This window comes from Micrasema longulum, unplaced genomic scaffold (genome assembly GCF_059751315.1).
Source record: "Micrasema longulum isolate JH-2025_06_02 unplaced genomic scaffold, ASM5975131v1 h1tg000114l, whole genome shotgun sequence".
NCBI lineage: Eukaryota > Metazoa > Arthropoda > Insecta > Trichoptera > Brachycentridae > Micrasema > Micrasema longulum.
The window spans coordinates 201,092-224,957 of NW_028277320.1; the positions used below are offsets into that span (position 1 = coordinate 201,092).

Consider the following 23,866-nt stretch of genomic DNA (forward strand, 5'->3'; position numbering starts at 1 on the left):
TGATGTATAAAACTGTTCAAAAAACGGAAAAAAAACTAATACGGTTTGGTCCATTAAACTAAATTAAGTGTTTTGGATAATGCTTAAGGTCGCAATAATGTTCTTAATGAAAATCATCATGTTTGATTTCACGTGTTCATATTTATTTGACGTTTAACCATCAGTGTGGCCAGATATGAAGCGAAGTGTAAACGCATGCAAAAAATAAAAATCCTTAAATTAATCACTTTGTAGGGGGTAGAGAAGATTCAGAATACCACCCCCAGAACTTAATAATACATTTAAAATTAACCATATATTTTTTTAAAACGCTCGAGTTTGAAATAGGTACGAGTAATACGTCTTTTTAAAATTATTGCGCAGCGCGTTGGTTCTCAAAGAAGCCTATATGAGTTTAGATGAAACAACCGGTGGAAGAAACAGATTTTTCTAAACCATTTTTTTTTACGTCGAATTGAATACGAGTTCAATGGACATGATTTAACCGTGTCTAAGCATTTACTTTGTACCGAGACGTAACCGCATGAGCACCCCACCAAGCCCAACACACCACCCAAACATTGATATATGTATGTATGTACACAGGACAGGAGTATCCACCGCGGATGCTGGTAGTTTACACTTAGGGCTAGAGGTGCGCGAGAAGGGGCCGGGGCCGAGTGCTGTTAGTCTGAGGTAAGCTGGAGCAAGTACATTCAGTCGGCGGAGGGCGGCGGGCTGCGGACTGCGGACTGCGGGCGGCGGCGGAGTCGTCCGGCCGCGGCCGCTGCACGGCGCCGAGAAATGCGGACTCTGCAACAAAAGCGAAATCAACAATTAGATAAATCGTAATGACACAATGACTGAGGGATACAGATAAAATGGCGAAGTAATGAGCAACGTAAGATACGCCGACGACACTGTCGTTGTCGCTGAGACCGCTGAACGTTTGCAGCAAATTGTAAGTAGAACAGATCTCTCGTTTTCAGTTCTCGGGCCGCTGGTTGAATGAAGAGTAGAACCCAGACTCTGAAATAAAATACAGAATTGAGATGGCGATGTCAACTTTCGACAAAATGCATAAACTCCCATTCAACTGAGACGAGATAGAGAGCTGTATACAGAGGAACTATGGAACAATTATACGCAAGCAACGTGGAATAAGTTAAGGGTCACCTATAATAACGCATATAGGCAATTATTTGAACTGCCTAGGTACTGCAGTGCCTTCGAAATGTTTAACAACACCTTCGCTGCCCTACTTCGCCAAAGAGCCTAGAGCCTATGGGACCGCCTGAAAAGCTCTAACAACGCGCTTCCCCAAGCCACTGCAGGGTGGGTCCATTCACCCCTGTTCGAGCGATGGCGGAATATGCTGACACCACTATAAGTGCTTCAAATAAAAAAAAAAGCATGTGTTATCTGTGCTTTATATGGAGTAGAAGGATGGACTCTCGAAATCTCTGCGGTAAATAAAATATAGGCATTAATTAAAATGTGGAGAATTTTGCGTATCTCATGGGCTGATCGAGTGTCCAACGAAAGGGTACTAAACATAATGGATAAAGATAGAGAACTGGCTAAAGACGAAAGGCCGCATACTTCGGTCACATATTCCGTGGAGAAAAATATGCCCTCCAACAACTCATAGTGGAAGAAAAGATGGAGGGTAGACGGGATATGGGACGTAAAAGAGCATCATGGCTGAGAAATCGTCGGCAGCGGTTTGGAATAACAAATGAAGCAATGTTGATTCAAATGGCCCAGGATAGAGGAGAGATTCTAATGATGGTTGCCGATCTCCGATAGGAGAGGCACGAGGAAAATAAGATATATAATAAAATAATATATATCTATTATAACTCGTGTCTGTATGTTGTTTTATGATGTCCTATCAAAGGCAAATGGAACTTACTACTCAAAATAGAGGACTTATTCAATGGACCATGCGCTGCCCGTACTCCGGGGCCTGCACCACCTGCCTCAAGGTCCGAGAGGTTATCGGAGACAGGTGATGTTGGGACTATTATAGTTATTGCGCTTAATTGAAAGGGAACGTTGCAAAGGTTTAAGCCTTGTAAAGATCTGTAACACCACCACCAAAAGACTATACCTACAAAGTATGAGTTATTATAACATTACATCAACAAAATATACATCATGTTGATACTCTCCATTATGTACATGCGAGTTAACATTTATAAAATACGGGGGGTGGAACACTAGAATAAAGGAAAAACAGTGACAATGTCACGCTACGAATATAAATTATAACGAAGTATGATATTCCAGTGCGGCGTATCCACAAATAGACCGGTTTCGTGCAGCTGTTTTGCAAACTGAGTACACACAGAGAGCAAATAAACACAAATAATATGAAAACGTCAAATGAAGTCGTGACGTTTGACGTGCTCAAAGTGTGCACGTTTGTAAAAGCTATCGACACATTGCACTACCATCAAAATTTAATGTTTTTTTTTCATTATAAATTACCATTGATTAGGAAAGAATCGATAAACCGCAACGTATACTTCTTACGAATCTATAATATTGTCTGTCCGGAGTCCGGAGTACGAAATAAAAACATAACAAACAATCAAAACAATTAATATTATGATTGTGAGATTAAGCCGTTATATATTTTGTGTGTCGTTAGTATTATCCTAAGTTGTTTAATTTTATCGTCTTCATATTAATTTCCATATCCGCACGCAGTGGTGCATAGGGCTCTGTTTTACAACTTCATTTGCGGCTCTACGTGCCAAGTCCAGGAACAATAAAATATTGCATAGCAGTAAAATCTCATGATTGCCTTACTTTTTATGAGACTACATACAGCCTTTAATATGTCAAATAAAATTAACAATGTTGTATTTTTGTTTATTACGTTTTTTTTTAAGTGTTACTATAACAAAGCAAATGTCTAGAATTCTACGCTCACTTTAAAAAATAAATCTCCAAACGAAAATGTTGAAATATAATGTTTACGATGAAATATTTACCAGGTGTGTTATCAGAACGATCGAGCGTATCGATATGACGGGTTCACAAGTCTACGGAGACGATTCTCACCTCACACGAAGAAACTGCAGGCTTATTCTGTCACAATTTCGTTTCGTAAGTTCGTGCATTTGTCATATATCCATCTCATTCAAACGCAATCAAAACCATATTTCGCCCTCGTTCCCTCTCATACGACACGAATGAATTTACGAAACGATTTAGTTACAGCATAAGGCCACTGCTTCGTAGCGCGGTCGGACCGAGAGTATTTGGAGCAGTGGGGTACCCGACAGTGGGCGTCACCATACCCTACAAAATATTATCGATGATACCAGGAAACAAAACAATACGTACCTACATTATTTAAATATTAAATGTATTGTGCATTCGTTTTACCAATATCAATTATGGTGTAATTTAATATTTTTCCTTGTACTAGGTCGAAATTAAGGAATAAAGTTTTGTGTGTGAAATAAAATCAAAACCCTGGACGAAAGGATTTTACAGGGTAACGACTTTCAGTTAAAATGGGGAAAAATAAAATCGAGTAGAGATTACATCGCCACGTGATCTATTGGTTGAGAAAAAAAAAAAAATACAGATAGCAAATAAAGATTTTTTTACATAAAAAACGCAAAAAAACATTACACATTCAATTCCAATATCCTTATTGTAAAAATCTATAATTTTTTATTCGTTAGAGATTTATTATGGTCCAAGCTGGTTTCACAGCATGCGTCTCTATCTAAATATAGAAATAAATTAGAGCATGTATATAATACTCGGTTCACTAGTGTAGATGGACTAGCTCTCCCTAAATTCAATAATAAATACGTGAAAAGAAAAATTAGAGTACAATTTACCAAAAATGTATAATATGCTCTCATTAAATATAAAACAACAAAAAAACTTATCAGGCTCAAGAGAAAGACGTCTACTGAAAATCTGGCTTTTAGAACGTGCTTTTTTACATTAAAATATCCTTGTGTTTTTCTTTTTTATTCGGACAAATTTTAATTTTTCTACGTGTAACATTTTTTCGATGTACATGGGAATACATATTTTTATTTTTTCCATAGTAATAAGAGTTTTTATATGTTATAGAATTTAAGAGATAAGATTATGTATATTTATTAAAACTTAACTTTAAGCACCTGCTGACGAACTGCATTTTATGGTGTTCAGTAGGACTTGATAATTTGTATTTTAATGTTTGTATGTTTTCGATAAATGAAAAATACATAAATATATTGATAATAAATATTTACAATAATAAACGACGGTAGAAAGACAACATTTACTAAGCGACATGTAGTAAGTAATAAGAGCCGATTAATGCTTTTTGTTTTTTTTAGTTTTTTTTTAATAAATAGAATATCCCATATTTCAGTACCTATTATTTCATAGTTTCTGAACTGGTACCTGAAGCATAAGACTGATCATCTTACCGTCATGTAAGAAAAATGTTCAAGATACACTGCGATTAGTGTACCAATGCAGTGCCCTATGCATCATTAGGTGCGGAAAGGGAATGATGCTGATGATGATGAAGTACCTATTACATTGGCGTGATTCCTACACAATTGAAATAAAAAAATAAAATATGAGTTTTTTATTAACTCTTGTGTGGCTGTGATGTCACACTAGTCGACATGGGACGCAAGACTTGATATATATCTCTTATTTTTTGAAACGATGAGCTCGTATTTTTTGTAATCTTCAAATAAACATTTACACACTGGATTTAGAAAGTAAAATTTGTATAACAATGCTGGATTTTAATGCAAAAAATATTTGTTCTTGGTACGCGAAAAATGAATATCCGCTAATTCAGCAACACATCTGCATAAGAGAGAGCACGACGATAGAACAAGGAAGACAGAGACGCTGTTCTGAGGCGGATGTTGTGTATGACGGATTCAATCTTCGATCGGTTGATAACAGTGATGGGGAACGCACGCGCGTAATATGAGCGGCGTATTTATGATTTTTTATTTATTTTGATATAAAATAATTATATGTTTATTTAAATAAATTATGGAAAAGGAATTATTCAATAGTATTTTTTTTAAATATAAAAACCTTTATCAGCATAAATAAACAATACATTCAGTAAAAAAATGGAACACTTATACCCGTATGCAGAGACCAAACTTAAGGTGAGGAAAGTACATTCTATTGTCATCACCTTCGGGTTATTTTCCGCATTTGAGATTAGAATGTACTTTCCTCACCTTAAGTTTTGTCTCTGCATACGGGTTTTAAGGTTGAACTTGCCAAAAAAGAGTCTGGCTCTTGTGTTTGGTAAGTTTACAAAATAACATAAAAAAGAAACAAAAAATGCAAAATAAAATAATAAAATAAATAAATAATTGAACAATTTCAAAAATTTCAAAAATTGAGAAAATGTAACACTAAAAAATATTAAATAAAAACACAAAATTTATAAACACAGGCACATATTAAACATACATACATCTCTAGTATGTTCCCATGTTTTTTTTTTAAATGTCTTAACTTTAGAATATTCCGTCTTTTACTAGTGGTAACACGATGTTACATCACCGCGCGCAAAGGGATTTTTTACCACAGTTTTAAGGGTTAATTAAAAAAAACTTTAATTGGCCTATCTATAAAGTTGGCTACATTTAATGAAGAGTAAATTTTGCCTTTCCACCGTCGCTAATAATATCATGATAACTCAAGTGTCAAAGTTCCGTACACTGCCACTGCTGTCATCCAAATTCTCATTTCACCTTTAATAGGCATTTCATAGGCACGCGTTTTACGCATATATGCGGTTTAAATTTATGACCTGTCAGAAGACACTATCAGGTCTATTGTAGGTGGAGATGTGTATTAAGTACCCTACAAACGATCTGCTGACTGTAGCGTGATGATAATGAAATACGATGACGCTATAGCTGGGTTATATCGTGGAATAAACGCCTCCAGCGCGATTATATCAGCAGTGTCGTGTGACACCGCACCGTGGCGCCAAACGACGGGTACGGGCGGGGGAGTTTTAGGTCACAAATATCTTTGGCCAAACAAAACGACCACTGTGCGCTTAATAGCAGTTTTAACTCAAAACTTCACAAAAAGTGGTACTAGTGGTTTATAGGTAGGTATTTCCAATGATTTTGTCACGAGTATTTTAGAAGTACGCCGGATAAGCAATATTATTTAAACAATGTTTTGAGTATGTCCAAATGCTTGCAGACTGGCTGGATTTTCTCCCTAGGGAGTCATTCATATTTAAATTTGTTGCAACAGAGAGGGAAATTTCTATGGGAATATTCTATGATTATCAACTACAAAGTTAGCTACAGTTTACAGCAATATAACGGGCCGTATTTACTCAGGTCGGGAATTGCAAGCGCAAACCGAAACCATCCGTTACACGTTTGTTGTTAAATTAAAAACCAAACCAATTTTATTTGGTATTTTGGCGTTGCAATAAAACAATAAATATTTTTATGTAATAGAATCCTTTTTACAGTACACCGGCAAAACATGTTTTTTTAATAACTTTGTCCCGCTCTGTTTCATTGAAATATTATGTTATCTATCTTTGTATCTCTTTTGACTTTTTTAAAAATAGATAAAAAACATTTATTCATACAAATACAATGTACCTACACTTGAGATAATATTCCTTACGCTGTATAATATTTACCAGTCTGAAGATTCCCAAGAGGGTGCAAGCGCTAATTGGTCAAATAAATAATGGCAGTTGTTTTCTTTTAATAAATCATTTTTAAAAAATTATATCATGAAATAATTGTCATTAATGTTTTTTTTTACTTAAATAAAAATCCGTGCCTCAAAAAGTTAGCCGGGTTTTTCCCAAAATTCCTTGAGAAGATTGAATAAAATATTTTCTAAATAAAAAGTTATAAATATATATTCAATAAGATCCGAGAGATGTACCTAACTCCAGTAATAATGTATGACATCTGTCTTTTCCATTATAAGATAGTTAATTATTAGTCACGTTATGAAGACTTTATTAACATAGGTCTACGATTGACCTACATACGAGTAGCTACAGTAAGTTCCTCATGAAAACTTGATGATGAAATTATTTACAAGGCATTTTTACTTAAGGGGGTGTTGCTAAAGCACGAACTATACATGTATACATAACGACTCTTAAGCCTAAGGTTACCTTAAAAAGTGGTGCCGTTATCTAGCGACCACGACATGACGTGATGGGGTGGACGTAACAAGACGGCAGTGTTAGCGGCGAACAGAGATGTCAACTTAAAGAGAGCAGTCACATTATTTTATTAACTGTTCAACTAAGTTTATTAAGTTATTTTTACAAAACTTAATCGTATTGCGGCGGAAAACGGACAATTTAGATAAACTATGGTACTTAAAATATAGCTTGATTAGAATGACAGCTGTCAAGCTAATTTCATTAGTGATGGGAAATTACTGATCACTGATCACTGATCAAATCGATTTTATCAGTTATTTCATGCAATCATGAAACTCTGTTTCCGAAAATTTATTATTATAGTGTAATATTTTGAGTTTGTCCAAATTTTTGTAGACAAGGACTGGATTCAACTCCCTGGGGACAAACATCAACAGATGAAAGAATTGAAGGAATATAGATGATCAAATATAGGCAGAATGGTGAATGTTACACAGCGTGTAAAGTGGCCACTTAAACCAGCCATTGACAGGTCATAAGCCCTGTAGATGCCTAGACTTCTATATTACCTTTTCTTAAATGTTCTTCATCTCTGTTGTAATATGTTAACTATTATAGTGTGTTTAACACAATTATTCACCGAAAAATGAGACATTTATACTTTTGCATAAACAACATCAAATAAATTATTTTTTTATTCTATCAATTTACATTAATCAATATGTCCCATATTTAACGTTTTTGCGAAATGGTGTATCCTTGTAAGAACGTCGTTAGTGATTGGGTTTATTTTAGTTTTAAAGCTGATTTTATACATTAATGTTGATTTATGTTTCACACATATGTATTTAAAAAAATAATTAACACGCTAGATATAAATGATTTTTCGTGTGTCAATATAAATAACTCCTTTGACGTTACTACAAAGTTATGTCGTCACTTTTTCTGACAACTGTCATTCTAATCATGTTACATTTTTCAAACTCGGTAAAGATAACCAGACAGAGGAGTTGCCAAGAAGAAAGGGGCTAAGTTTGGCTGCTTGCGGCAAACTAAAGTACATTTTTGAAAATAAACAAGTCCCGGTATACTTAAAAAGACAAGTCTATGTATGAATCGTGTGTATTGCCGGAGCCGACATACGGACTAGAAACAATATATTATGTGACACAGAAAAGTAGATAGAAACTAAAATGCACGCAACGAGCCATTGAAAGACAAATGCTCGGTGTATGTCTAAGAGGCAGAATAAGAAATTAGGCGCCGAGCCGGAGTCGTAGATATCACGGATCATGCAGCGAATAATGGCAGTGGGTAGAACACTCGGCGAGGCAAAATGATGGCACCGCTGTTTGATATTCTGCTCACAGTCAACGCTCTGTAGAAAACCTGCGCTATCTTCTTTGTACCGACAACCTTTTAATGACGTTTTCTACCGCTATCTGACGGCCGCTAGATGACGGCAACACTTCATAGCTTTACGCTTCAGACGCTAGTACACCGAAATTTGAATTTTTGTACAAAAGTACAATGCACACATAGTCACGAAAATCGAACCTGGGACATTTTGCTTGATCGCCAAACGCGTAGATTAGCCACAGGGTGGACAAAATCGGGTTGTGGACATTGTGATCCTGTGGTTAGGTCGCGGACTCACGGTTCAGAGGTCCGAGGTTCAAGCCCCACTGTATCCCAACTTGACGTCAATTTTCCAATAGTGAGTTATTTACAACTCGTTGAAAATGGCCCCCAAAATTTAAATAATTAGGTAAATTATAAGAACACAAATACATTTTTTTATTATTTTAATTATATATACATACCTACTGACGGATGTGGTAATTCTTAATCAATCAATGATAATTGGCGTTATTTTTCTTTGTGATTATTGACAAGCTTTCAAATGGTTTTCATAATGTTTCTCGAGAGGAAGTAGTGGGCGTTTGTAATAGGCCCATAATAGGTCCACGCAAAGTTCAGATGGTGAATATTCAAATTCTAACTCAAAGATCACTAAATAATAGTGACCGACTTTAAGATTTTCAGCCGAAACCGAATTTCGGGTTCAGTTCTAGTTTCGGCCAAAACCGAAACTTATTTGAATAAGTTCAAAGTCACTTCAAAACGCCTAAAATTAGGCATTTTTATTGTTAAACCTTACGAGCTCATTAACATAAGTTTAAATATAGAGTCAATGAAATAAAAGGCGTCAATTTAATACGTAAATTTTGTTATTTTTAGCGTATTTTGGTTCGTTATTATTTTATTTTATATTTGATTTTGTTTCATTTTATTTTATTTAGAAAACATACAGTTATGCATAATAAGTATTCAACAAATATGTTATATGTGACAGTTCTTCAATGTACGCTATAGGATCTTTAACTTGTTAAAAATTAATCATCATCAACATCATTCCATGTCCGCTCCTTAGTTGAAGTATATGGTGGCCACGAAGATCCTCCAGGCATCTCTGTCGACTGCCGGTTCCTGTGCATCCCCCAAGTCAGGTTTGCGTCCCACAGTTCTGACATGAACTGCCAAAGAACAGTCAGCAGTAGACGTCCAGGACGTCGAGAACATGATGCCTTTTAAAGTAGGCAAGCGTGGTTAAGACTCTCTGGGCTCCGATTACAATGGCAAGTTAACATTTATCTTCAATTTTATCTACAAAGTAAAATTAAGTTTTCTGTATGAAAAGCAGAATGTGCATACATCTTTTCTTTTAGACATGTTCAATTATAGGTTACCGATGAAGCTATTTTAAATGCTCATGCAAATATACTCATTTTGATACACAAATATCGTTTTTTTCTTTATAGACAGTCGAAGATAACTCTGTTAACTTCCCATTGTTATCGGGGCCCAGGAGGCATCCGCAGTACATGGCCAAGCCAACCGTATCGCCTCCGCTTGATGAAAGTTGTCACCGGAGTTTGCTGCGTCCATTATCTTATTACCTCGTTCTGCACAAAGTCAAACCACACACCACACACCACACACCACACACCGCACACCGCACACCGCACACCGCACACCTAAGATTCTTCTGGGGTGGTATCCTGAACCACTCCCGTGGCACGAGAGATGTTTTCGTTGTTTTAATACAAAACACTCGAGAAAAACTGTTTTCTCGTGCCACGAGAGTGGTTTAGGATACCACCCCTGAGACACCTATTCTCTTCTCAAAACTCATTTTGACTCCCTAAATGAGTTTTTTTTTTTAAACTCCCGGGGAATATTATATAAAATTATGTATAATATGTTTTCAATTCGATAAAAAAAAAAAATTGCTGGTTCGGGCCCTAGTGAGATGCCACGATTCACATCCATATATGGGGAATAAGTGTTATACAGGCGTTATATATGCGGCATTTGGTTTTCACCGAGTAAATATAAAAGGATTACAGAAATATAAATATGAAAGATCTTAGAACTCACGACAACTTAGAGTCACGAGCCTCTGTCTGACACATCTCGAACGCGGGCCAATGCTTCGACCAATTCCCGAAACCGTGACCGAAACTTGTTTTATTGGCCAAAACCGAAACCGAAACATCGCTCGGTCGCTACCAAATAATTCCATCTTCCATTCATCCATCAATACTAAGACTTGGTACCGACTGTTCATCTTTCGAGATGTTTGGACTTTAAACACCCGAGTGCGATGCCCTTTTTCCATCATAAGGTGGCTATTGCTGTATCAAAATCGAATAGCGTATACATACTTCTGTTTACTATACACGGTTTTTCAGGGCCAGATAGCGAAACTTCAGAGGAACATTCCATGGTAAGCTTTTAAAAAAACCCTAAAAACACATTCCAAAATTTCATTCAAAAAAAATAAAATTTTAATCTCAAAATGCAGTAAATCCTTAATTTCTCGGACAAGCAGTCCCTCCACAAACCCCTACCCCTCTCCTAACCAGCCGCTTCACATGTTCGCGTCTGGTGCGTATCGCTTCGTTAGTCAAATACGTTTTTGTCGCAAATGTTTTTATCGTAAAAGTTTACTTGATTTTATTTTGAAATTATTACGTTGAAATGAACTTTATTCTAAATGTGCAAGCTTCAAAGTACTATTTGTTGTGCTCATCGTGAGGATCGGGTGGGTGGGTGAGTAATATTATTATTACAAAAAAGTATACAAATATAATTTACCTGCGTGTGTTAATTTTTATTGCGTGCAATATAAGGCCCTCCCACAAACGTTAAAAAAATAAAGATGACCCTCGAATCGGTGTACAAATAGGGTCAGTGGAAAGCAAAAAGTCCCTAAGCGACATGAAGGCAACTTTACAGAAAAGCTAGTGAAAGTTTTCTTTTAATTATAAAAACTCTATTTTGAATCAATTATGTAGGAATTACGCAAAAATAAAAGGAGAATATGAGATTTTTTTATTAATTAAAAAAAAAACTTTAATTGATTCTTTGGAATAGCTCCTTTCCGGCGTCGATATGATAAATAAATCACAAAGCAACAATCAATACAAGAGACAAACTATTATTTATGTGAAACAAACAGTAAAAAAAACACAAAGATGTGTTCAATATTCAAATCAGTTTTTCATCAATAAAACTGTATTATTTTTAAGATAATGACATAAAAGTATGAGTTGTATGCAAAGTGGTGGTTTGAACGTACTAAACAAAAAAAAACATATTTAAATATTTTTATATTCAAAATGGCTCATTAGATAGTTAAAAAGAGAAATACTTACAATTTGAAGTCATTTTCATATTTTAAAACATTCATTAATATCATAATATGCTTTCAATTAATTGTTTCCATTGATTCTTATTTTATTTTATAGTTAGTGTGATTTCATTTATATTTATTGCAAATTAATAATTTAATATTAATATACCTGGAGAGGCTCGCTTTATGGACTTTTAGGACCACTGACGTATAATAAATAGACACGATATTCCTATACTAGTCCCATCTTAAATACAGTTTATTTTATTGATTACGATTAATTTAAAGTTAATGAATTAAAGTATCTTGAAGATGGACATGTCAAAAGTAGGAAAAGTCGGCGTGCGTAAATAAGAAAATGTATGGAAGCGAGGTCTGTATGCAAAGATGGAGTGATATGGCGTTCTATCATCTCTGCCTACACCTACGGGGAAACGGCGTGATGGTTTGTTTGTTTGTTTTGTTTGTAAAATTAAATATAATATTTAATAATAACGTTGCCCTCAAAAATTGGGCAAGAAAGGAGCCTTCACGACAGATTGCAAACCATCAAACTAACCGAACCGATCGAAAAGCAATTCGGCGCCCCCTGGAAACGACAAAAGTCAGCTAATCCTTTTAAAACCGGACAGCCACCCAGAAAACCCGAAAAACGCCCTCTTCAGGACTATTCACGACGATCTCAATCAAAATTGAGGGACTTAGCCAGGACAAGGAGGCCATACTCTCCGATTTGAATGATTTGAGGATGACCACTGACAAGGCGATATCTGTCGCTGCACACTGGAATGGCAAGGTCTGAAGGCCGGAACCGAAAAGTAAGTACTTATCAATGAAAAGTCTTTTTCCAAGCTAATAGCGGGCAAGCCAACGTTCGGGCGGGACAACGTCTGTCGGGTCCGCAAGTACAGAATAAAAACAATAATTAATGATGATGTAACCCGTGATTCGTATCAGGTAAAAGTCTTCTATCTTTAATCAACGTAAAACGTTTAATATCCGCCCAACCCACATAACGTGGGCGGCTGTGGGCGGCCGTGGGTGGCCGTGGGCGGCCGCGGGTGGCAGTGGGTGGCTGTGGGCAGCAATGGGTGGCTGTGTGCGGGTATTCCAAAATTTAAAAATGCTTTTTAAATACGTAATTGGCAATACAATGTAGCAATCAAACCGAACGGAAACCGTGTTACAGGCCGACGTTCTTCCCATCGGCTTCGATAATGGTTTGAATAAATAAAAAAATCGTCGGAATTCAGGTATTTTTTTTAAAACTACAAATTTATCAAACGCGATTTTAACTCTTGTGGTTATGAAGTCGAATTTTGCTTAAACAAGCCTAAATTAATTTGATTTGTTTATTAACGCCCAAAGGGCATTTACATAGGCAGAGGTTAAAAACTATTTACAAAAATAAAAATAGAATTTAAAATAATAAAAAAAAAAAATTTAAACTAATGAAAACACTAGAAAATTATTATTCAGATACTTAAAGAATAATTGGTTCTTGAAATTTGATAAAGTTATAGCAAATATATTTCATTTTTGGTCATCGGTGTGTTTGTCCCCGAGAAAGTGAAATAGAGAATCAATGTGCTAATTTAAATTAGATATATTAATACATTTAAAATAAATATGATGCCTCATTGGCCTATTTGGTACATTGAAATATGAATGTACATTTGACCAAATCAGGAACACCAAAAATATTATTTACAACTTACGAGTATAATAATAAAAAATCTTTATTATGCATAATGCATACAATGTGATAGGTAACACAAAATTGTTCTTAAATTAAAACAAAGGTATACAAGGTTAATTGGCGGACTTATTGCCACTACCGATTTCTTGCAGTCTGACCAAAAAAAAAATACAATGATTTAATTTATTTATTTTATTGATTTTTCACGCCCATAGGGCTTTAACATACATGGAAGTTATATAAAACACGAGTATTTAAATAACATAAAATTTAAAAAATACAATATAAAGCAATAAAAGACAGTGTTAAGAAGTAAAGTTAGTATGAAAAAAAGAAGATGAGTATATAAACAACATACATTTTTAAAAAACAATATGAAGAAATAAAATGTATAACAGTGTTTAGAAGTACAGTTGGTATAAAAAAAAAGATAAGTGTATCCACAATTTTTTTTTAAATACAATATAAATAAATAAACGATAGAACATTGTTTAGAAGTATAGTTAGTATCTAAAAAAATAAAAAAGAACCTGTAAAAGAGAGAAAAAATTGTATGATATATTAAAAATAAAATAAACGAAAACAGAACGAAAAAATGGCCAAAAAAAGTAAAAAATAATAATAATAACAAAGTCAAGTGAATGTTAGCACGTGTATTAAAAAGACTTCACATATGTAGGTATGTGCGTGCATTTGGTGTATGTATAAATTATATTGTATCGAGTAAGATGATATATGGAAGTTCGGCCCCATACCCGGTCGAGCGGATTTTCCGACCAAACGATCCCCGTTCGCTCCGATAACTTACTTTCCTGTTCATGCAGCATACTAGTAGGTACAAATAACCGGCGAAAGGTAAAATGCAACAGACTGCAATCTTATTTACGTAAGCAAACCATTCTAATTCTGGCCAATGGTTTTGATTAAAATATCAATAACATTGATGAGTTAAGTTTTACGACTTCGTCGTCGCTAAGTTATCTATGGAGCTTTATCAAGATATATCCACAAAAAACATCAATATTAAAATATTCTAATATAAGCTTTTGAATAAAACTCCCGTTGATCCCTTTTTCTCTTACATCACTTCACATTACATACATTCATATTGTTAATTTTAATCTAATTTTTCTACAGAAATTTTATCAACTACCTTTGGTTTAAAATCTTCTCCTTAAATTGCTTTTTCAAATTTTAAATATTACTTGCGATACCTTGTTTGGACCTTTTATGAGTAGATTTTTAAATTTTCTTTATTTTCCACGTATTTAGAAGTAAAACACTATCAAAAACAGGGCGTAGATGTCGACTTGCGAAGAAAAGGCGTATAAAAATAGAAGAAGCGAGGTCCGTATACAAAGACAAAGTACTACGGCGTTCTATCCTCTCCGCCTTCCCCCGCGGGGGAACGGCTAGTACACTTTTTCCACTGAACAAACTAAAATGTTCCAAACTCTCTTAATTCTGACTACAGTCTGCCTACAATCTGCCCGCGTTCCCCTCTTATAAAGGGGAACGATTAGTTTTTATTATAAACAAATGGCCGGCGTAAGGACGCCATGGTAAATAATAAATTCGTCTAAAACAAAACTGCGTAATTCCAAACATGACAAAGTTCTATTTCCTTTATAAGAAATATTACGCAGCAAATCTAAAAATTTAAGAACTTTACATACGAATTGCATTGTGCAAAAAAATAAAGTCATACCCAAATATATTTTTCTTAAAGCGCCCTGTTTTACCTACTCTTATAATGTTACAAACACAATACACATTGTTTCTTATTCATAACACAATAGTCCAAAAATTATGATAAGGCAAAAGTACATCTTTAAAGTTTCAAGACTTAAATACAAGTACATGAAAATGTTAGACATAATGTACATGAAAATGTTAGATAAGACATAATCAGAATAATCTAGTAGGCCAAATAGAAAAATAAAATATTTTCAAAAATCTGCTCATAAAAGGTCCAAACAAACCTGTTATTCCTTCTTTTTTCTCTGCTGCATTGACATGTTTTATTACTTTTAATTTACTTTTAATTACTTATATTGTATATGTATATGAAATCAATATATTGCTGCTCTTACTATGTGTTATCAATTTTGAAGATGTTTTTTAAATTGACATAAATTTATTTTCTTATTTAAAGATTCTTTAAAGATTCTTCTCATCGTTTCTTTGAATCCCTTAAAATATGTATGTGTATATTTATGTTTTTCCTTTTTAAAAAAAATGATATTATTTTATTTTATTTTTACATCTAAGCATGTTTTTCATTCTTTATTTTAATTCTTAACTTTTAATTACTTTTACAAATTTTCTTAATTTTTTACATTAATTTTAATTTTTAAACAATTTCTATTTACGTTTATTTTCCTTCTCTTTTTTGTACTTTAATTAATAACCTTACATATAATTATTATATAATAATATGGAAACTTCACTGGTCCATTAGAGTTAAGTCTAACTGTGTTAAATATAAAACTATGTAACTGTACTGTATGTTTCCTAAATAAAATAAAATAAATATCTTATCAAATACAATATATACTTGTACTATGTGAAATGTTTAACGATTTTTGGTTACCAAAATTTTTTTCCTAACCTCCTCTTTTAAATCAAAACAATAGATTACAGATTACATATATTTTTTAATTGATTTTAATTTGAATGTACATTTTTACATAAACAATAAATATTCATATAGACAAGAATCCTCCCTTACTTGGTCTAAACACCGCCAACACAATACATATGTTTTTAACTTTGTATCATTCGGTTTCATTAAATATTATGAACATCAATATTTTGAGTTTGTATTGTACAAATTTTTGTAGACAAGGACTGGATGCAACTCCCTGGGGAGCTGTTAATATAAACATTTGGACTAACTCAAAATATTGTTGATATATATATATATTCTTTACTAACTTTGTATACTTTGTGGAAATCTGTTATCAGTTCTGAGTTTATACACTGTATCTGTTTGTTTACTATAAATATGTACGTAAAATTGTTGATTTCCCAAATAAAATAAATCCACCTGGTCCATGAAGAAGTATAGAAATTGAAAAAAAAAAGAAAAAAAATGCAAACGTTGCCTAGTATGTAGGTGAAATAATTCAATTAGAAGAATCTCACCCGCATAAATAAAGGTTTCAGCTCTATAACTTCACAAACATCAACATATGAAATAATCGAAGGAATATAGATGTTCAAATATGCGCAGAATGGTGAATGTTACACAGTGTGTGTAAAATGGCCACTTAAACTAGCCAATGACAGGTCATAAACCCAGTAGATGCCTTGACTTCTATTCTCTAAAATGATATTCATCTTCGTTGTAATATGTTAATATTATGTACATATTGTATCTCTTTCGACTTGTTTTTTTTAATGCACCAATACTTAAGATAATATTAACTTTAATATAAATGGTCCTTACGCTGTATAATATTTGGCAGTCTGAAGATTCTTATTACAGGGTGAAAGCGCTAATTGGTCAAATAAATAAGTGGACGTGTACGGAGTATTTTCAATTTATAACTTTTACCTAAATATAAGTTATTATGTAATATTATAGCATTAGTTGTTCCAGAGAATGTATCATAATATCAAAATCATAATTTTTTATTTTGCTTATGCACAAAATCGTTAAAGCGTTAATACTTCTATAAATAAATATTGTTAAATGCTTGTTCCTAAATCAGTTTTTTTTTATAAAAACTCATTGGAAATATTATTGGTGATAACATACATTTTGTTCGTTTTTTTCCAAATGAAGTGGAAACAATAAATAAAAATACAACAAATTAGTCAATAATTCATAACATTTTCACCGTACATTGAGCCAATATCGCGAGCAGCTTTGGCAACTGTATTTCACACTCAACGCGAACAGAAAGAGGTATCGAAATGCTTACTTTCGTTTACTTGAAATCCTATTTTGAAGGCTTGTAATCAAATAAAATAATATATGTAACTTAAAAGCAAACACAATATCTCGTAGAGCAGATCTTTTATCTATTAACAATATTCTTTTCTTTCGAATGACGTATAACTTTTACCGTTTTGTTTTACTTAAGGTGCTCATTTTTAAATTTGGAAAACAACGATATACATACGATATAATACGATAAACTATGTATGTTTTGTTTATGAAATTTGGTCTACAAGTCTATATGAATTTGTTATGTTTTTTGTGATTATTTAAGTTTATATCGCTTATTATGTTTAAGATGATAATTAGGTTAATTAGATTAATTACGTTTTTATTTTGTTGTTATGTTGTTGTTTAATAACTAATTTAAGGCATGTTTCACTTATTGTAAAATGTGTCCCTCGGCATGGGACACCCCACCCCAGTGACATTATTATGTATAAAAAAATACAAACATTATAAAAGCATAAATAAATAAATATTATTTTAACTAAATAAAAAATATGAAAAATATTTAAAGCATTAACGTTGTCGTCAAACAAGTAAAGATTTTTTGTATGAAGTAATAAGAGAACGGACGCAGCAAACTCCGGTGACAACTGTCGTCAAGCGGAGGCGATACGGTTTGCTGGGCCATATGCTGCGGACGCCTCCCGAGAGCCTTAACCACGCTCGCCTACTTTACAAGGCGTCGGGTTCTCGACGTCCTGGACGACTGTTCGTCGGCAGCTCGTGTCAGAACTACGGGACGAGATGCCTGGAGGATCTTCGTGGCCACCGTACGCTTCTTATTTATTAATATTTTCTAAATGCGGAGACATTTTTGCTCTACACTTATTTTGAATTAGTTAGTTGGAAATAAAAGGTCGTGGCAGTGGAAAGCCACGTGACTTCCACTCCATTCAGCGCTGCCCCGAGGGTACTATTTATCTGCGGGGTATGCTATATTCCTGCAGCGAATAACCCGAGCTCTAGCTGACTGCACAGTTGCACAGGTCCCGGTACCGAGACTACACCGCACATCAAACTGGGTCACATGTCTATTATCTCTAACACACTCCAGTACATTTTTTTTATCCACAACCTGCCGATACAAAGCGAGCCAATTTATTTATACCTAGATAGATTTCGTGTCCCTAAACCCGACGAAACAAAATTGTTTTAATTTTGTCATTTAATATGGAATAATAGCGAAACTGAGATAATAACACTGTATATGATAGGATTTAATTATTTTTAAAGTCGCCTCACTACACACAATATACGATGTGCATTTTGCAGAAAACAGCCAGCCCTAGTAAAACTCTGATGTCTGTTGTATCGTTATGTATTGAACATATTATTTTATATATATATGTAAATGCGAATATGGAAATGCGATCCCTCAGGAGAATGTGTGGTAAAACGATGTATGATAGGTGCACAAATGTCGAGATCCGTGAAGTGTGTAAGGCTGAGACATGCATTATTGACAGAATTAAGAAAGGGGTGCTGCGTTGGTTTGGACATGTAGAGCGAATGGACAGCGAAAGAACGGCTAAAAGGATCTACGATGCAAATGTTGATGGATGCAGAAAACGAGGAAGACCGAGAAAGACATGGCACGATCAAGTCCATCAAATACTTGAAGATGGACATGTCAAAAGTAGGAATAATCGGCGTGCGTGCATGAGAAGGCATATGAATGTAGAGGAAGCGAGGTCTGTATGCCAAGATAGAGTGTTATGGCGTTCTATCCTTTCTGCCTACCCCTACGGGGAAACGGCGTGATGATTTGTTGTTGTTGTTGTTGTATATGTAAAGAATCACTGAGTTAATTTGTTAAAATAACTATAAAAATAATTTAACTACTTGTCAAAGGGATTCCGGTGATGTTTTTAAATCTGGCTGACCACACAACAACCTAAAATGTGCATTTTGCAGCAGATCGAATATTGAATGAAACCTCATACAAACTCAGAATGTATGAGGCGACATACATTTTCATAAAATTTTCGGAAAGTGATAATTACAGTTTTTTGTACGAAAGCGGCCTGGCTGTTTTAAGCGGAACATAGAATCGACCTTTCTGAACTCGATAACACCAATATCTCATTTTTTCGAAATTGTGGACCGGCTGCTTTCTGCATATCTACGTTCAAATGATCTTCAGGTGTTGACCATTTATCATGATCATCGGAGATTAATAGTAAAGTTATATTCCGATTCCCAAATCATTAATCATCTTCGCGGTAAATTAGTATCCAACAATAGCCACTTATAATACGATAGATAATAATGATAGGGTTGGCTGGTCTTACCCGATTGCAGACTACAGTTTAATGTTTCACTTGACGTTCAAGGTGTAATTTCTACTTACTAAAATGCACTTCAGACTAAAGTTGGATAAAAAGTAAGGAAATCATTCGATTTAGCCATTTTAAAAAGCCAATTTTTCAAAATCTCGTATAATTTTTTTAAATTACACATGCATTAGATAATATGAAAACAATATGTCTGCCTTTGAGGTACAGAATAACATGCAGATTTAAAGGGGATGCAAACACCACGACGTCCGAACATGCACTAAAATTAGGTTAAAAATATTTAGCAATATGTTGCAGAATATGAGGGGGGGTTAGGAAGGGGAGGGGCTAAGAGGTTGAATGTTACAAGATCGGTTAGTTTTTAACATAAAAAGTTGGTAAGTGATTAAATACTATTTTTTACTAACGTTAATAACCACAAAGTTAATGCTTTTAACATAAATAATGAAATATTTTTACCTAGTTCTTACAGCCACTCTACTCAATTAACTTGATTTGGCCCGAAGGTGACTTAAGAACTTTTACCCGTGACCACAGAACTACTAATATTTACCGGCCAACTCATGTACCAGATGCTTATTTCTAAATAAAATGGCGGAATCAGCGCGGCAAACCGACGCTGCTCAATTTAATTACTTTATTACTGTAATAGTACCCGTTTTATTAAGTACACTGTTGTCGGCCACCCACTGCATTACGAGTAAACTACGCACAGGTATAACCAACGGGAATAATTACGTACAGAGGAGAGTTGAAATCATTTTATATTGTTCTGCGTGAGCGACCCACTATTATGTTACATATAGAAATTTGCGTTAGAACAAAAAGGGTAGATCTTTTTGTGTGTTAACCTATGCCTGTAAGTAGAGTAAGCTGTCCAGTGAATGAACACCCCCCCAGTAAATGAACAAAACGTATATTTTCTTCTGAACTAAAAAAAACGGTACATTTATAGTGAACCGTGTATTTTTTTGTGTAGTGTCAGGCGAGAGTGTAAATCTGAGCCAAGTATAATTGATAAGAGTAAAAGGATCTCTGAGATGGTTTGGTCACGTAGAACGAATGGAGGACGAAATAATTGCAAAACAAGTATACATGGCGAAAATTAACGGTAACGTGAGACGAGGACGACCAAAGAAGACGTGACATGATCAGATAAACCAAAATCTTAATTCTGGTCACGTCAAAAGCAGACAGAACCGAAAGGCATGTATGACAAGATGTATTATAGTGGAAGAAGCGAGGAATGTATGCCAGGATAGACGTGTGTGGCGGTCCATTCTCTCTACCTACCCCTACGGGGAAATGGCGTGGTGGTAGTAGTAGTAACATTATTTTATTAGTTATTAGTAATTCTATTATAAAAATCTTTTTCTACCATCGACCAATTACAGCATGGCCATGTTGTGAAAATCACATGTTGTAGTTTGTACGGAAAAAAAATATGTCGGATGGGAACAATGTGTTTTTGTCAATAACTCTGTGACCACTCTTGAAACTAAAATGATCAAATGAATAATTATTTTTGTTGAATATGCCTTAATTCTTTGATTTAGATTAATTTTACTCGGGTTTTCGGGATATTTATTGTATTCCTGTGTGTTCCTTTACTGGCCAACGAAAATCCTATCAATAAACGGGTGTTCATTCGCTGGTACCTCCGTAAATTTTGAAAAATCTAGTAAATGAACTAAGTGTAATAGAACTTAGGTACTTAAAATTAACAGTTCAATTTCTGGTTTTTCTATTCCAGTGAATAAACTGGTATTAACTAGCCACGTTCAATGTCATCAATGCAGCCGATTCCTATTTAGCTATTTTTGGCATAATTTTGCAGCCTTTTTTTTTCATTGTAGTAGAAACTACAGTATTGTTAACTATTTATCCATATTTTATATGGTTATACGTTTAAAACAAATTTGAAAAATCAAAATAATATTATGTTCATAATAAATTACGAATAATATTCAGCTTTCTTAATTGATTTAATAAAATAATTTAACTCTTCATTGACTGGATTTTATTGAGTTCATTCACTAAAAACATTTAATATTATTGGTGAAACCAAAGTAAGCCAATACAAGATTTTTTTTGGCTATAAAAGTGTATTTTTGCTATAAAATTGTATATTGTAAATATCCATCTTCTCAAAACAACTCTGCGACCTAGCGTATGCCGATGATGCGGTTATAATTGGCGATTCAGACAGGGGTTTTCAGGTCATTGTAGATAAGCTAAATATGTAGGTACAAGTGGCGAATGGTGATTTTATTTACAGGTAAGCTTTAAAAAAAATATATTTGTACCTACATAGGAGGTACATAATATATGTGTGATACAACAACTCTCATCCATAAAATCAACTTAAACGATGTAATTTCGTGATATATTATATTATATACATATATTATCTATTACTTTAATATATAATTCGTTAAAAAATCAATTAAAAATACCACTGTGAATTCAGTCGATATTAGGTATTCAATTGAAATGTCAACTTGCCGAATTATTCTAGTAATTAATAGTGCTGAAAACGGCCGCGTGGAGCGCTACATGTCCTGCAATATGACGCATGAAAGTAATTATGGTCTTATGTCAAAAGTACCATCTCAAAGAAAAATAGCCCTAAAGAAATAATGTTCGAAGAGAAGAAAGAGAAATAATACTGTTTTCCAAATCAAGAATCTTCTAATAATTTGTGTAATCTGCAAGTTTAATTTAGCAGAAAAACCCCGCACTGGGGTTAAGACATTCAAAATACAGTATACTTATTTGTATGAAAAAATAAGCTGGAATAATCGGCTAGTTTCTTGGCTATTATATTTGTATTAGGATAAAAATGCGAACGGAGGAAATGATTTAAAATAAATGGTAATTATTTATTTGTTTTCTGTAAATAAAGTTACAGTAAAACATTATTATGGTTAGTCAAATATAATGGTAAGCTGAGCATAATCGCTTCTATACCGGGTTCGCCCCTGGTAGGTACTCCGCATGCATGGGTTTAAAAATCAATATTTGGCGGCCTCCGTGGTGTAGTGGTCAAGACGCTTGACTCACGCACGGAAGGTTCCTGGTTCGATTCCCGGTGAGAACACAAAATTTAAAATGTGATTTTTCTCAAGCCTGGGTGCTCTGTGATGTAATTCACCACTGTAATTAGGCCTCCTGGCCTGTTGTGGTGCTAAAAAAAAAAAGTAAATATTTCAAAAACTCATGTACTATGCAATACTTCATGCCTCGATGCTGAAAATCCCCTGACTCTGTCGAACCAAATCATTGAAAGGGTCGAGAGTTTCAAATACCCGGGAGTATATGTTACGGAAAATGTCAGCTTTTAATAATAACTGTTAGAACCACATTCAACAGTATGAAGGCTGTCCGGAGATCGGATATTCGCTCAGTAAAAACCAAATTCCGCCTGCATAACACCTATTCTCCTTTACAGGTGCGAATCGTGGCACCTCACTAGGGCCCAAAACAGCAAAATACTGAGTATCGAGAATAGGTGGCTCTAAAGAATCTCGGGTGTGCGGTGGTTTGACTTTGTAAGGAATGCAGTAATAAAAGAACGGACGCAGCAAACTCAGGGGACAACTGCCATCGAGTGGAGGCGATACGGTTGGCTGGGCCATATACTGCGGATGCCTCCTGAAAGCCTTACTTTACAAGACATCAGGTTGTCGACGTCCTGGACGTCCGCTGCTGATTGTTGGTCGGCAGTTTTAGTCAGAACTACGAGACGCGAACCTGACTTGGGAGGACGCATAGGAGTTGGCAACCGATAGAGATGCATAGAGGTTCTTTATGGACACCATATGCTGAACTAGAGAGCGGACATGGAATGATGATAAAAATATGGAGAGAGCGAAAATGCTCAATCATCAAGAAAAAATACAACTAAACTCTTGGCGATGCGGGGAAAAAAGATTAATAATAGCATTACAAGATTCGTCCAGAAAAACTACCGTGCCACATTCCATATTACAAGGCGGATCAGGCGGATCAGGCGGATCAGGCGGTTACCCATCATCAACCATAATAACAGACTGCTGGAACCGACCGT

The 23,866-nt window shown here is 34.6% G+C and overlaps 1 protein-coding gene across 10 annotated transcripts in view; it reads right to left on the minus strand.

The window, feature by feature from the left end:
• Positions 1 to 23,866, minus strand: part of siz (Brefeldin-resistant Arf-GEF family protein schizo) — a 247,742-nt gene that overhangs the window by 81,064 nt on the left and 142,812 nt on the right. For 4 of the 10 annotated variants that reach the window (XM_088239248.1, XM_088239221.1, XM_088239187.1 and 1 more), the window contains exon 3: positions 582 to 792. The exons of 4 other annotated variants lie outside the window; for them this stretch is intronic. The gene's annotated coding sequence lies outside the window, so the exon portion shown is untranslated. The remainder of the gene's footprint in view (positions 1 to 581; positions 793 to 23,866) is intronic. 2 more of the 10 variants (XM_088239254.1, XM_088239240.1) reach the window with 2 other exon arrangements.